The following is a 15,279-nucleotide window of genomic DNA, read 5'->3' as shown; positions in this document are numbered from 1 at the left end:
CTCATGGGCCAGTTCATTGTTGTCATTTGGGTTAATATCTTCCAATATTTTATGAGACACTGGAAATATAGATTTTTATAGATCATCTCTTATTTTTTAACAGTTGGCAACGAATTACGCATAATTTTTGTCTAGGCCAAACAAATAACACCTGTAGGCTTGGCCTCCAAGCAGCTGATTTGCAATCTCTATAAAAAATAGAAACTAAAAGTGCAATTTAAAACTATTTCCTTATATGTGACTAACTTTTGAAAGATTGAGTTGGTTTGCATATCTGTTCAAAGTACCCTTGAATGTATAGGTGAAGGATTATTGGGGCCAGTAAATGTGGCTGTCAATTTTTTTTTTTTTTTTTTTGGATTAAGCATTTTAAAATTCATTGTGTTATCAGCACTCAAAATGTAGATATTTGCTTTTTTTGCGCTATGGTTAATAAAATCCATATAGTCAAAAGAACCTTTTAATTAAGTGCTCATTCAGAAACCTGAGACTTGTAACTAGAAGGATCTTTAGAAATAATTTAGTTCAGCTGGCTCATTTTTTGGAAAGGATGTCCAGAGAATTTAAGTGACTTGCCCAAGGTCTCATACACAGTCAGAAATCAGTGTGGAAGCACTAATTGTAAAATATATGTCATTGTGATAAATGTGGTTGAAGCAGAGAATCACTACAAATTTCCTGTGGATGGTGAATTAAAGAAAAGAGGCTTTGGATATTGTGAATCACTTGAGCCTGTTCCCTTCCCTGCACCACCCCCGCCACCTCATTGCATTTGCCAAGATTTAGACTGTTGGACTTGGAGTGCCAGAATATACTTTAATGTGATAATGTGTGATTTAATGCACTCTTCTCTCTTGGGAGAGTCCTCTGAGACTATTAGGCGGACTTTTCATAGCAGGATGCAAAATGCCAGTGAAGTTAATTAAAAATAATTTTAAATAGAAGCTAGGGAGAAAATATTCAAGTTGAAATTACATGAGAAGAGCTTTGACTTAGAAGCTTAGCTGAGTTGTCAGGAGTTTATAGAGGCTAATCAGATTTCTTTTATGGGAAGCCTGTTTATTTCAATTTATACAATGTATGCTTGTAATATCCATATCCTTCTACTCTTATCACATTATTTTATTCTTTTGATTAAAGTTGGCATTTCTCAAAGTGTGTCATATATGGATAGCTTCTATTTCTGGTTCTCCATTGGGGAAGATTGCCGCCCTCCAGGAGGCATTTGGCAAAGTCTAGAGGCGTGTTTTGTTGTCATAACAGGGAGTGGGATGGGTGCTCTGGACATCTAATAGGTAGAGGCCAATTATAATAGTAAACATCTTACACTGCATAGGACAGGACAGCCCCTTGCATCAAAGAATGATGTGGCCTAGAATGTCAGTAGTATTGAGATACTATCCTAATCTCTCAAAGCCACAGACACTGTTGGCTCAGAATCTCTTAGTGTAAGACTTAAGAACCTGCATTTTTTTAATACACTACAGGTGCTCTTTATCTCTAGTTGAGAGTTATTGTTTTAGAGGCTTTTATCTGTAGAAAGACAGACTTAATCAGAAAACTGTAGAATCTTGTCTAAATTTCGAAGAGGATTTGGGGACATTTTTAAGCACCTTAGAACTATGAACTAATGTTCATTTTATGTTTAGTTATAGAAGTACAGATTGATTTTTAAAAAGTTTTTTTAGAAGAAAAGCTTCAAAAAGCTTTTAAAAAGTACCCTTTTCACGTTCCAAACTTTAAATCATATCACTTTATGTATGTATATTTTCATTTAGTGATCTCCAGCATTTTTATCACATACCCCAATTAAAAAATTTGTCTTGAGTATTAATCCTTAAAAAAGTTTCTTTTCAAAATTATATGTACAGAATACAAGTAGATTTTGAACATTAGAAAAAATACTTAAATAAAAATTAAAAAGGATGAGATAAAAATAAGTAAATAAATAGATATGTTAGTATTTTCTTCTACCACGTTAGTAGATGTTCTTGGCCTGCCACCCTACATATCTTTTTGGGGATCCCAGCATTATGGAACAAAGTAGTCCCTAATTTGCATATGAGTTGTGTTCATGTGTGAGTCAGATTTTTGGAACCCAGATTATCTTTTCTCATAGAAACAGAGTGATAAATGACATTTAGTTCCATAATAAATCCCAAAAGATTATTAGAATTAAATTTTATTAAATTTTTTATTCACGTGTTTATAATGATAAATCATGGAGAACATGGTATTACAATGCTGGTAACCAAAAATATATAACCTAAAACTAAAATAAATTAAGTTGAATAGAAATTGTTTTGAAACACTTTTGAATATAGGAGCTTGAGAAAAGAAAGACTTAATCAGAAAACAGTAGAATCTTGTCTAAATTTTGAAGAGGATTTGGGGACATTTTTAAGCACCTTAGAACTATGAACTAATGCTCATTTTATGTTTAGTTATAGAAGTACAGGGCTTATCAGGTAGGCATATTCATTTTCCCTTTGCTAAGAAAAAGAATCGAATGACTAAGAAAGAACATAGCTAGGAAAAAAACTAAGAGGGGAAGGTGGGAGGAAGGAAGGAAGTGGTTAAAGAAGAAGTCTATAAATTTAAGAAAGCCTTTGGAGAAGTTGAACTGTTTGAACTGAGAACCATGAAAAAAAAGTTCTAGGGAATAGCATGGTATGAGTTGAGCTGGCGGCTGGCAAGTTAAGAAAGTAGCTGGTGGGGTAAAATCTTGAGTTAGACAGGTAGCACTGCTGACCTTGAAAGAGTCCCCCAAAGTATTTGTGGAATAAATGATTGAGTAAATGGAGGGCTTGATTGCTGTCCAGAACAAGTGTGAGTCAGGGCAACAAATGACAATGAAAAAAGAACAATTTTGGGGTCAAGGTGGAAGATATGAATAGGGAAAGCATTTATATCTGTGTCTTTGCAATTCAGGGCACTGTATACAGGTTTAATTTTAGTATTGATTTTCATCTCTATCATAGCTTTTTTGTTTCTCTTTACATTGCTTACTTCTGCCCTACTTAGATGCACCTCTCTCTCTCTCTCTACACACACACACACACACACACACACACACACATCCCTGATATATGACAAGTGCAGAGAGAAACAAATTGATGAATGAAATCTGAGGCTTCCAGAATGATGGGGGAATACACATTCACACAAGGTAGACTGATAGGTGCTATAATGGAGACACAAAGAAAATGAGATGGCAGAACATGGAAGAGAGAAAGCATCTCTAGCTAGGGCATTTGGAAAAACCTCAAGGAAATGTTTGATTTGAATTGGACCAAGAAGCATGGTCACAGGACTCAGCCCTGTGGAGATGGATGGTAGAAACCAAGCCTCAGAGGGGTTTATTACAGAATGTTAAGTACTTCAGCTTCGCTAAGAAATTGTTTGGACTGCATGAAGGAGCAGGGAATGAGGTAAAGTTGTAAAGACAGGCTAAAGTCATTTCGAGGATGGCCCCGATTCTCCTGCTAAGGAGTTTGCATATGCTTTTGGTAGGCTTAAAAGCTCTTGAAAGGGGAAGGACAGTACCAAATTGGTGTTTTCAGGAAAAAAAATCTGATGTCAATTCAAAAGATGATTTTGGAGGGAGGGGCAAGAGTGAAGACAGTGATTATCCAGAAGGATATTATAATAGCCTGACAAAAGATTAGAGAGCCTAGGGCAACACCATTGGAAGTGGAATTGAGAAAATGGATTTAAGAATAGCCAAAGATAGAGCTCTTCCTAGCTGTGCGAGCCCCTTGAGGGCATTGATATTTACTTATTCATCTTGGAATCTCTTAAAACCAATCTCAGTGGCCACATTTATTGAATTGATATGGTTGAGTAAAACATTTAATATGGGAGATAGTGGAAAGATAGAAAGTTAAGGTAATTCATAAATTTGCTTTTCAGCCTGAGTGAAAATATAGGAGGAGCTGCTGAATCTTCTTTTGATCATGTTGGGTCCATGGAACTTATACCTAGGCATGATAGCCATGATAGTCAGTAGCCAATGAAAAAGAGAATTTGTAACTAAAAGAGTAGTAAGGGTCAGGCTCACAGACTGAGTTCACAACCAGGTACAAGAGTGAGAGAGAGGACTGAGGACCAGATTTGGGGGAATGACTATACTTTAAGGAAAAGAAGGAAAATAATACAGAAAAAAGTCTATTAGGATTGGTCACAGAAACGTTAGATGTTTAGCAGTCATGGAAGATGAGAAGATGAGAAGAGTTGAGTTTGTTAAAGGAGAAACAAGGTGTATAGAGGATTATTTTTGGATGCATGAATTTTTAGCATGCTCACCACACATTAATGGAAAGAAAGCCAAGGATAGAAATAGATTGAAGATAAAAAGGGCATGTGCTAGAGCAGCGATGTGGTAGGTATTTGTAATTTAAAGAGTAAAATTTTGGGAAGGAATGGGGTGAAGAGACCAGTCTTAGGAAAGGTAGGAATGTTCCCCTTTGAGATGGGAATAGGAGAAAAGGATGAATGATAATCTAAGAGAAAATTTGGTATAAAAAGAATATTCAAGGCCTAGATCTTCTCAGTAAAAAAAATGGTAACATTCACTGAAAGCAAATGGGGTCAAGATGAGTCAGGAAATATGAGATGTGTGGAAAAGATCTGAAGAATGAAGAATTCAAGAGGGAGTCAGTTTGGGGCAAACAAAAGGGCTACTCAGTAACAGTGAAGGCTTAGCTAAGAACGAATAGCATAAAATTTTAGTGGACATGGTCAGCATGGTTGATTGCCTTTCTTAGCAAGGAGCATGCAGGAACATGGGAATAGAAGAAGATAGAATGGATTTTTAGAATTAGTACAGAATTAGAAGTTGGCAGAGTGAAAGTAGTGGGGACAAGGGGAAGGGAGGAGGATCGCATATGTGTGGGAAGAGTATATTTGTACTAACTGATGTTGTGTTTCAGGCTGTTTGGGGAGCCAGACAAACCAGAAGTACAACTGGCAAGCTAACATTTCTGGCCAGCAAGAATCATGCCAGTTGGCCTTGTTTGGTCAGTTCACATACAAGGGTTTAATATACATAATTGACCTTTACAGAGTTACTGGGGAAGCTGTGGAATTTTAGGGTGTGTAAGGGCCTTTCCTGTTTCTTTGAATCTTATTTCCTAAAGATATGGGGAAATATGGAAACAAAAATTGACATAATCTAGAGTTATACCATTTGCAAATGGAAAATTAGAGCAACAAAAAAAGAGAAACCAACCAAATTGTCTTTCTAACTTACTGTGATTATTGTACTGTGTAAAGGAAGGGGGCGTAATTTTTATGTTTTTATTTCTAAAAATATTCATTTAATTTTTATTAAGGGCTCATTGATTAGGTACTGGCTAGATTCTAGAAGTTTGGATAGTTTAACTTTTGTGATTTGTTAGAGCAGATTAAAGACGCTGCAACCCTTCCTGCTATCTTGATCAGCTGTGTGCTAACGCACCAGTGTTTTGGGTACTCCACTCTCTTTCTTTTTCCTTTTTGCTCTGTCTTTCTCTCTCTCTCTCTCTCTCTTTGTTCCCCTTGCTCTCTATCTTGCCATTAACACTTTACTGAAGTTACTTAAACTTTTCATATTGTTTTTATATTAGCACACATATCCTGAAGGAGGCAAGTTTTTAACCTTAACTTTTTGAAATTGAGTTGTATTTTCTAGATTCTAATTCTAATCACTTAAGGTTCACTAAGTAGGAACTATGAAAAGAGTTATTTTAACATTAATTTCGTTTGTGGTTTCTACTTGCAGTCCACTTCTGTTTTTAGATTCACACCCACAAGATCTGAAGTAAGATGATTCATCTACATGTGCTTTTGTGCCTTATTTTTTAGTAGTTTCAGGAATAAAGTCTGAAATAATTTTTCATGCCAGCACATTTATATCGACATTTATTTGAAAGAGAAACCCTGTCAACAAGTATTTTTTGTGCCTATCATGTACAAAGTCTTGTGAATATTTAAAATGTTTAATACATAGTTTTGCCTACAAGGAATTTGTAAACTTGTAGGATGAGGTATGAATATGTGCCAAATTAAGTTGTAATCCCTGTCTAAGTATCAATTCAAGATTGCCATAAGTACCATATGAAAGATTAGTGTATGGTGAGTTGCAAGCTGACTGGTACAAAATGGAACATACAAAGCTAGAGGTTGAGAGGGAATCTCAGGATGGCAAAAAAAAGTTAGTTTTGTTTGAATTGTGCTGCTATTGGCCCCAGCTGAAGAATACACAGTTCGTAGATGTTTTTGATTTAAATTATACAGAGTTGAGCACTAAAAATAAGGCATCTTGTGGTTGAACAGGTGACAGGCCCTCTGAAGGTAGGTAGGTGGCTGAGTACAAAGGAACCAGCTTCCTCTCATCACGTTTTCTATTCCAAGATATACTTCTACTCTTTTATGATAGATCAGCCATTGAACTTTTGGGTCTCTCTGTACGTAGACCTACTTTGTTCTTATTTCTTCCATTACCCAAGCAACATGCAAGCTCTTTAGTTGAGGTATTTTACTATTTATTTCTCACTGAGATACAAGATAAAATTTTGGAGCGTGAGAAAAGCGTAGGAGTTTACAAACGTGTAGGAGTATAATGTTAAAAAAACTATATCAGTTTTTCATCAATATGCAAAATGAATTTAATACTTGAGCAAAAGATTAAGATATTCAATCTCTGTGTTAAGAAAAAAAATTATGGCTTGAGGATAAAAAGATTAAAGGCCCTGGTAGTAGGTATGGAAAATTAAGTACAGATTTGAGAGAAATTAGGAAGTTCTAACTAGCAGGATCTGGTACTTGATTATGCTGGGGCAGGGAAAATAAAGGGAAGAGTTGAAAAATGACTCTTTGACTGCCACCGACCAGAATTCGGACCACCATTGGAGAAACAGGCAGGGATAGAAAAGAAATAGAGATGAATTTTAGGAAATGTGTTTGTGCTGCTAAAGATATAATCATGTAGAGTTGAAACTTCAAATATTTAGGTCAGAACAGGAATCAGGGCTAGAGAAATGGATTTACAAGTTATCCTCCTTGAAGTGACTGAAACTGGGAGTTAATGAGATTGCAAAGATTGAAGAGCAAGAATGGGTCGGTGTTCCCAAAGGACAATCCAAAGAAGCATTGTCCCAGAGAGATGGTCCAGAAGGTAAGAGGCTGGATTAGTGAGTTAAATGAGGGGCCCCTGATTTTGGTCTATAGGAAAATTACCAGTGAGGACACATCCCTTGACTTTTAATCTATATCCATTATTCTGAAGTCTAAGAAATCAATTTCAATATACTTCTAATTCTCTTATCTTATTTGTGGCCCTACCACTTTTGGAATGTTCTTCTCCATCCTCTGTCACTTATTTATTTCAAAACAGCTTCCAATCATATCTTCGAAATATCTTTTCGGATTAAACAAGCATCCTTGGTTGGTTCTTTTTTTTTTTTTTTTTTTTAATTTTTACAAGAGTTTATGTGAGCCAAACTGACAATATATGCTGGGGAGCAAGATCTCAAATGCTTTCTCTTTGGTTCACTTTTAATTTCCATTGGCTTTCATTCTTGTTAACTGGAGAGCTTGGGAAAGAAAGTGTTCTTGATAAATAACTCATTGTAACTGAGAGGTAACAGAAAAGTTTTAAAATTGTGACACTTATAACAGTAATCATGCTAAAAGACTAAAGAAGGGTGTGTGTCATCATTTTTAAAAAGGAGAAAATGGTAGAGTTGTCAGTTCCTTTTGGTAATAGTATTAATTGACTGCTAAGTAAGGGAACTTACTTAGCTATAGATAGGGCGTCTCTGGATTTCAGCAATGAGTGAGCAAACTCTTTCATGACAATTTTCTAGGCAAGAGTAAGAAGACTGTCATGCCTAGGGGAGTGAATAGAATGTGAACACTGAAAAACCATTGACTGAATTGAGGGTATTTAGCACAGGGAAGAAAAAGACAAACACATGAGAGGCTTTCTAATATGAGACTGTCACACTGAGAGAAGGTTAGACTTTATTTGGTTTAACTGCAAAGAGCAAAATTTGGTAAATCAGTGGAAATTATAAGGAAGTAGATCTTAGACAATTGTGAAGTCTGAATAATTAAGCAGTCTCAAAATTGAGTAAACTGTCCTCTGAGGCTGTTTTCCTATTCTTAGAAGTATTCATGCCAACTCTCCTTGGCTTATTCTCAGGGATGTTGGCTATTGAATGTTTTCATATAAATTAATGCTATTAGGTTGGGCTAAGAGACCTTTAAGAGTCCATCTAACTCCAAATTTCATGAGCCCATGAGTGGCTTTAACATGAATATACTCCTCGGTGGAAAGAGCACAATTGAACCTGTAATTGAGGAGGCTGGAGTTTACTTTGCCTCAGGGTCAGTCGTCCTGCAAAAAAATATTTTGCAGATGAGGAACTTTAGATTTAGATATAAAAGGTACAGGAGATGAAGATGACTGAGATAATGAGTCCTGGTCTTCTCCCCTATCAGCCTGCTGTCATCTAACCTCTCCAATACTCTTTTTGAAGTGGAAAGTACCTAATTTCTCTTCTCCAATTTATTTAGAGCCCTGATTTGAGATATTATTTGAAATATTGCAGGATTTTTGTACCTATCACTTACATAGTAATTACATATGCATGTAATTTTGTAATCTTTTGCCACTTTGCTGTCTGTATAACTCAGTCTTCGGTATTTACTCCCAACCTTTTCATTCTTTTAGATCCGAACACACTATAAATTTCTAAAAGCATAAGAAGCCCTTGGAAAGAATGCATTTTAGATTTTGCTCAGTCTTGTGTTTCAAAATATTGGTAATAATTAATTGATTAAATTGATTTAAGCATTAAATTTATTCAACAAACAGTATATCTGTGATTGTATAATTTTTTGTATTTATAAAATTACAACATTATGTATTTGCTTATTTATCTGTTAAAAATGCTTTGGTTATTGCAACATGTGTTTTGGAAATGAGATTTTAATCCATTTCAGGACATTAAGCAAAGCAGGTAGGTTTTCTTAAAGGTCATTCAGCTTGAGGGACTTTTGTTTTTCTGGATCAGTGAAGAAGTAAAATTCCAGAGCCTCAGGTCTTCCTTATCTTTGGTTTATTAAAGGTTACATTTGAGAAGCATTTGTATATTTCCACATTGTTCTGAGCCTCTGGGAAATACAGACCTATATTTTTTACTTTTCCCAGAGATTTTTGTCTTAGATTGCTTGAGATTTCATAAACTGGAATAAAATAGATTATCTGAAATAATGCTCGTATGTGAATAGAAGAGTAAAACTGTTTAAAGAAATTTTGTTTACAAATAAAGGAGATATGAATATAGATTGCATAGCAATAAGAATATACAAATTTTATGTGGATTACACTGTCCTAGGTTATCATCAAATATTTAATTGAAACAGATGTGATCTGACATTGAAAAGTCTCAAAATTCAAGTAAAAAAAAAGCTGCTATACTACTTTCTATAAGCAATAAGTATATTTTACACTGATTATGTTTTATGAGGTTTTATAAGATTTTCTAAGGATATCTGCTAAGCTCTGTCATTTACATTAGTCTTTCATGAAGTGAGCAAATAAAGTATGGATAACAAATAGAAAATGTATTTGATAAATAGTTTGTGCATTTACATATTTCTCTGCCTACTTCAGCAAAATATTTGAGGCGGCTTATAAGAGAACATTTTTGAAAAAGATTAAAACAGAATTACGGAATAATGAAAATAAGGAAATCCAAACCTGGGGAGAAATCAAAATGTACAGTCTTAGACAGTGGAGTCAAACCCACGTATTCAATTTTGTCTGTAAATTTGAATAAAAAAGAAAATGTTTTCTTTAATACAATTTTTATTGTCCATAATGAAAAAGAAATAACATACAGCTTCTCAGAGGAAGAAATAGTTTTCCTTATATTCAGCCTGGAAACAGATTTCTTGCATGGTTTTTCACTTAGGGATTAGATATTTCCCTCAAGAGTCTCCCTCTGATACGTTTATAGCAGCTTTTAAAAAGGTGCTTATTGCAATAACTCTTAATAATAACAAGTGTGATCAAGCCTTTATTGCATACTAGACACTCTGCTTTCCAGGCATGATTCCATTTCTTTCCACACCCACCTTATGAGTTAGGTACTGTTGTTATTCCCATTTTACAGATGAAGAATCTGTAAAGATTAACCTGCCCAGGATCCATATCATTTGTGGTGGACCTGGGCACCATGATTTCAGATCCTGTGCCCTAAACCACTTCTTCAGTGCAAAGTACAACTTAGGGATTGTATTTCTGTCCCAGAGACCATAATGAGAGTCTTTTTATTATCAGGAAGGATTCAAATATCTGGACTTTTAGGGACAGTATTGTTCCTATTTCTTGGAAAACCTTGGAGAGTACTTTCTATTGTATTTGAAAGTTCATTAGTAACTTCGACAAGTGAATTCCATCCTTATGCAACATTCCTAGATTCTCCTGTTACTTTATCTGTTAAAAGTATTTAGTTATTGAGATATTACATTGACTTGATTACAAATTGATGGAAAAAAAACCCATCTTCGATAGTTCGAATGGTTGTCTTATAGAAAAGTTTAGTCTTACTATTTCTACTTACAACATTCAGAACTGGGACTAGTTATAAATTACCTGACAGCAGATTGATGTTCAAAATGAAGAATAATTTATTTATGAACCAAACTGACCAAGAATAAAGTGTTGTCTTTCCTTAGGATTTTGAGGAAAGGATGAGCGTTGCAGTTGGGTTTTCTGCACTGGGTAGGATATTAAGTTAGCTGAAACATAAAATCCTTTCCAATTCTGGGTTTTAACATCCTATTTCCAACTGAATATCTGTCTCTGAGACTCACGCTTTTTTCTCATCAATAAAAGTCAGCTAACATTTTCTTCTTTATATTGGTTATAGTTCTGAAGATCAAATAAAGTCCTTTGAAAATTGCTGATAATGTAATTGAAAAAATTCATTAATTTTTTCAACAAAAAAAGTATTTCACTTTTTCTTTGTATTTATTTAACAACCACATACCAGCTGAGTGGCTACTATATGGCACATATAATACTTTACATCTATTATTATTATTCAATTTACCTATTTGTAATGCTCTTAGATTTTTCTCTTTTTAATCACTTTTTAATCATTTTTCTCTTTTCAATTATTTTGTTCTCCAATTGTCAGAGATAAGTAAAACTCTCAAAGTTTTAAATTTGGATAATGCCAACTATGTAATTTTAAATTGAATGGAAATTCTATTTACCTGAATCTTTCTCATTCTTCTTCAGCAGGAATAATCAAGATTAGAGAGAGATTACTTCTCACCATCCATGCCCTTCTTTAGAAAAATAGCAAAAATGAAAGAGTATTGATTTTTGAATAGGACATATTGTATTTAAATTCATTGTTTAGAACTCTTTTTTCCCCTTGATTCTTTTGCTTAATTCATGCTTGTCACTTTCTTTGAGAATTAACTCAAATCCAATGCCTTACAAACGTTCTTCTATGACTCCTTCTACTCTGTTCTAGACACCCTTCAGTGTGGATATGAAGTTTTGGTTCTATTGTTTAGCCCTTGCACAGGGTCAGGTTTACAGGATATTAGAGCCAAAAAGGCCTCCACAACCATCCAGCTCAATGCCTTCATTTCCCCCTAAAGAGAATGAAGCCCAGACCCAGTCACACAGCTGGTCAGTCTTTGAGCCAGAATTATGACCCAGGGCAGTTTTCATTACTTTCTGTTTTGTACTTGCTTGATTGTTTCATGTGTATGTTTGGTTTCCCAAGCTAGATGATTTGTTGTCAGGAACAAAGCTCTTTTTTCTTTATTCAAAGATTCTTTTGCACTTCTGTGTTCAGAGTAGGCTCACTGGAATGCCTGAGAACTAGCCTTTTGGAAGCAAATGCCAGTGGTATATGACTATGCTTTGGTCTAATGCTATTTTAAAGTGTCTTTACTTTTTATTTTAATATCTAAATCATGTTAAATATTCATCTATTAGTACAACCGATTGGCATTATATATAATTCAGGTTTTATATTCTCGTAGTTGTCCTGACATAGAGACAGAACTAAATACCTCTGTATTAATTCGCAATTAGATAAAATTGCTTTTTCTGATTAATTGGAGTACTGTGACAAGGTAAGGAGAAGCAAGGTATGTATCTCAATATCTGATAGGCTCTTCTAAGTTTTCTCTAAATTATTTAGTACAGTAGAGCTTACTTAGAACAGAGACCTCCAACCTGGCCATATACGATAATGACATAAAATAATGTACACACATGAGAAAGTCATAGAATAGTAAAGTGGTCACAGAGTTTAGTTTATAGAAGTGGAGAATTGCCAATGGTCTATTTAAATTTTATACATGGATTGTTTTTTGAGTTTTGCATTGGGCTGGGTGCTAGGGATCATAGCAAAAGCCTGACACCAACTTTTGAGCCAAGATATTTAGATTTCAAAGGAGGCAAAGTTGTATAGACTAATGATTGTGTTTTAATAGTAATTATATGTCATTTATTGTTCCTTGAACATAAGAAAGAGAATGATAGTTTTCTTTTTTAATTTGAGAAGGACTTTGGGATCATCTAATTCTAGAATTTCACATATGAAAAAAACATATGATAAGCTATTCTTTAAAAATATCTAGAGCAGGAAGAACTTTATTTTCCTCTTAGTAGTAGATCAGTACTAAATCTGTGTGTATATGGACCACATGGCAATTTCATTTATTCAATGGATTGTTGGGAGGTTCTGTGTTTAGTACTTGAATATTGGACATGATTCAAATGTGAGTCAAGTGTGTCTAGAGGCTTTATTCATATCTATTTTCTTTTAGTCAGCAATGCTTCATAATGCCCTGGTTTCATGAATTAATTTTAATGGAATTAAACTTGAACAGCTCAAAATTATATAATTAATTTCATTCAGCTTCTATTAAAGTTACTAATTGAATCAAGCCTACTAGCATGACACCTGGCGGCAGCCAACTACATAACAGTAACAACAAGTAATGGACTCTGCTGATGAGAGAGCTCATGTGTACGAGTGAGTTTGTTTAAAAATCTTTTCTATTGAGACTCTCAGAAAGGCCTTGAATTGACTGTAGAAGTGGAAATATTTTTGGAATTTAAAAAAACAAAAATTTTAATTGAAACTAACACATCTCATGAAGATAATTTTCTCTATGATAATACTAAGTAAATGTTACATAAATCTAAACCATATTGGTTTAGCATGCTTCCAATTTATATTTTACTGCTCTCTGAATATGATTTTGCTTTCTAAAAATACTCAGCATTGAAGGCCCTATATTTTTTGGAGCTCTTAGCCTCTGGACTTAGTCCTAAGTGGGTGTCCATCTATTTTCATGTGTTGAAATGTGTTTCATGGCAGAATTTTCCAATTGTGAAATCTCCATGGTACATGAGAAACTTTTGCTTGTGCAGACATATTTTCCTTTCACAGGAAATGTTAATACAGTTGACTAAAAACTTCTGTTTGACTCTCCTTTCCTTACTTCCATGGCTTGATATTATCTAGCTTTTCTTCCTTCTTTGATTCTTTCTAAATGTACAGACCCCATTTGATACACTTCTTTTAATATACTCACTCTTTTGGTGAGACTAGTCATTTGGATGGCTTCAGCAATCAAGTTTAGGAAGGTGATTGTTTCTAGCTCTAATCTTATTTGTGACTGCAAATTCAAATATCCAACACTAAACTCATTCACTAGACTGTCAACTCCATGAAGGCCTGGGCTGCGTCTCATAATTTGTTGTATGCCTTCTGCCTAGCATAATGCCTAAACATATACTATGTATAAATATATATATATATATATATATATATATATATGTGTGTGTGCATGTATGTGTGTATGTGTGTATGTGTATGTGTGTGTGTGTATATATATTGATTAATAAATTATTTGACTAATAATTTATTTTCCTGGTCTCCAGGTTCTCTCAGTTAAGTCTGGACTAAGAGAACTCAGTCATCTCCAGTCCCTTCTTTTCAATTATATATGCAAACCTCTAGTTATTTTCTCACATCAACCCCATTTTCTACCTTGTTATCCAGTTGATTAAACTCCCATCAACTTCTACCTCTACCATGCCAAGTCTCCCTTTGGTTTTTCTTACTCTCTTCTCCCTGTTAGATACATCCATACTCCAGTGATTCTCAAGGATACAAGTGAAGTAGAATCACCTAAGTGCCCCTCCCCTAAATTGAAATAGAATCTTTGGTGATGAGGCCAAGAAATATGTTTTTTTAAAAAGCCCCCCCCCCACCAGGTGAATTAAAATGTAGTCAGAATTGAGAACCACTGATGTGCACAAATTTATTAATCTTCCTAATGCATGGCCCTGATTAGGCAATTCATTAAAGCTTCAATGGCGACTTTCACTTATTTATCTTGCTTTTTAAATTAGGTCCAGATTTCTTACCTTGGCATAAAAATATCCATTCTTTGTCTCTATTCAAACCTTTACTGTCTTATCTCCTAATGTTCCTCTTAAAGTACTCTCAGTCCAGATTTAGGACCATTATTGCCCAGTGTCTGCTTTTGGAGTTCGACCATGCTATTCTTCCACCTGGAATGAACTTTCTCCCACATCTACTTTTAGAATTCCCACTGATCTTTAAAGACCATCCAACATACACCCCCCCCTTTTTTTAAAATAAGGCCTTTCTTGAGCTCTGAATTCTAATGAATTTTTTTCTTCCTTTGAACTTTTTGTGCTCAGACCTCTTATAATATGCATTTTACTGTGTAGTTTTCTTTTTGTGAGAGTTTTGTTGTCAACGAGATGTTATTTTTCCTTACTTATTGGCTTTCCTTTTGAGAACTTATAAACCCACATATAAGTCCCTAATTCTAAACACTCTTCCTCTCTAGAATGTATAACATAATTCTTGACTCTTTCCTAAGTATTTATGGAGAGAACTCTGTATCTCTTCACTTCTCATTTAACTGCAGTCTGACTTTTATATATACCACTCATTAGAGTGTCTTCTTATTAGTGTTTTCCCTACTGCCCCTACACTCTACGTGTATGGACTCACTCACTTTTATTTTTGATACGACATTTCCACATTTCTGTGTCTGGCAGATCGCTTGCTGTGTTCCTGTAATGTGTTTACAATACTCTCAAAAGATTACTTTTACTGTGAATATCTCCATTTCTTCAATGCTAGGCATATAGTAGGTGCTCAATAAATATCTGTTATTGAGTCAATATGTATGCAACAGTCAACAGAGATA

At 34.6% G+C, this 15,279-nt stretch overlaps 1 protein-coding gene across 3 annotated transcripts in view; it reads left to right on the top strand.

Annotated features, from left to right (window-relative positions):
- MDFIC (MyoD family inhibitor domain containing) overlaps positions 1-15,279 on the top strand; it is an 89,940-nt gene that overhangs the window by 5,664 nt on the left and 68,997 nt on the right. The gene's annotated exons all lie outside the window — the stretch shown is intronic.

This window comes from Pteropus vampyrus, unplaced genomic scaffold (genome assembly GCF_000151845.1).
Source record: "Pteropus vampyrus isolate Shadow unplaced genomic scaffold, Pvam_2.0 Scaffold206, whole genome shotgun sequence".
Classification (NCBI taxonomy): Eukaryota; Metazoa; Chordata; class Mammalia; order Chiroptera; family Pteropodidae; genus Pteropus; species Pteropus vampyrus.
This window is presented reverse-complemented; position numbering and strand designations above follow the sequence as displayed.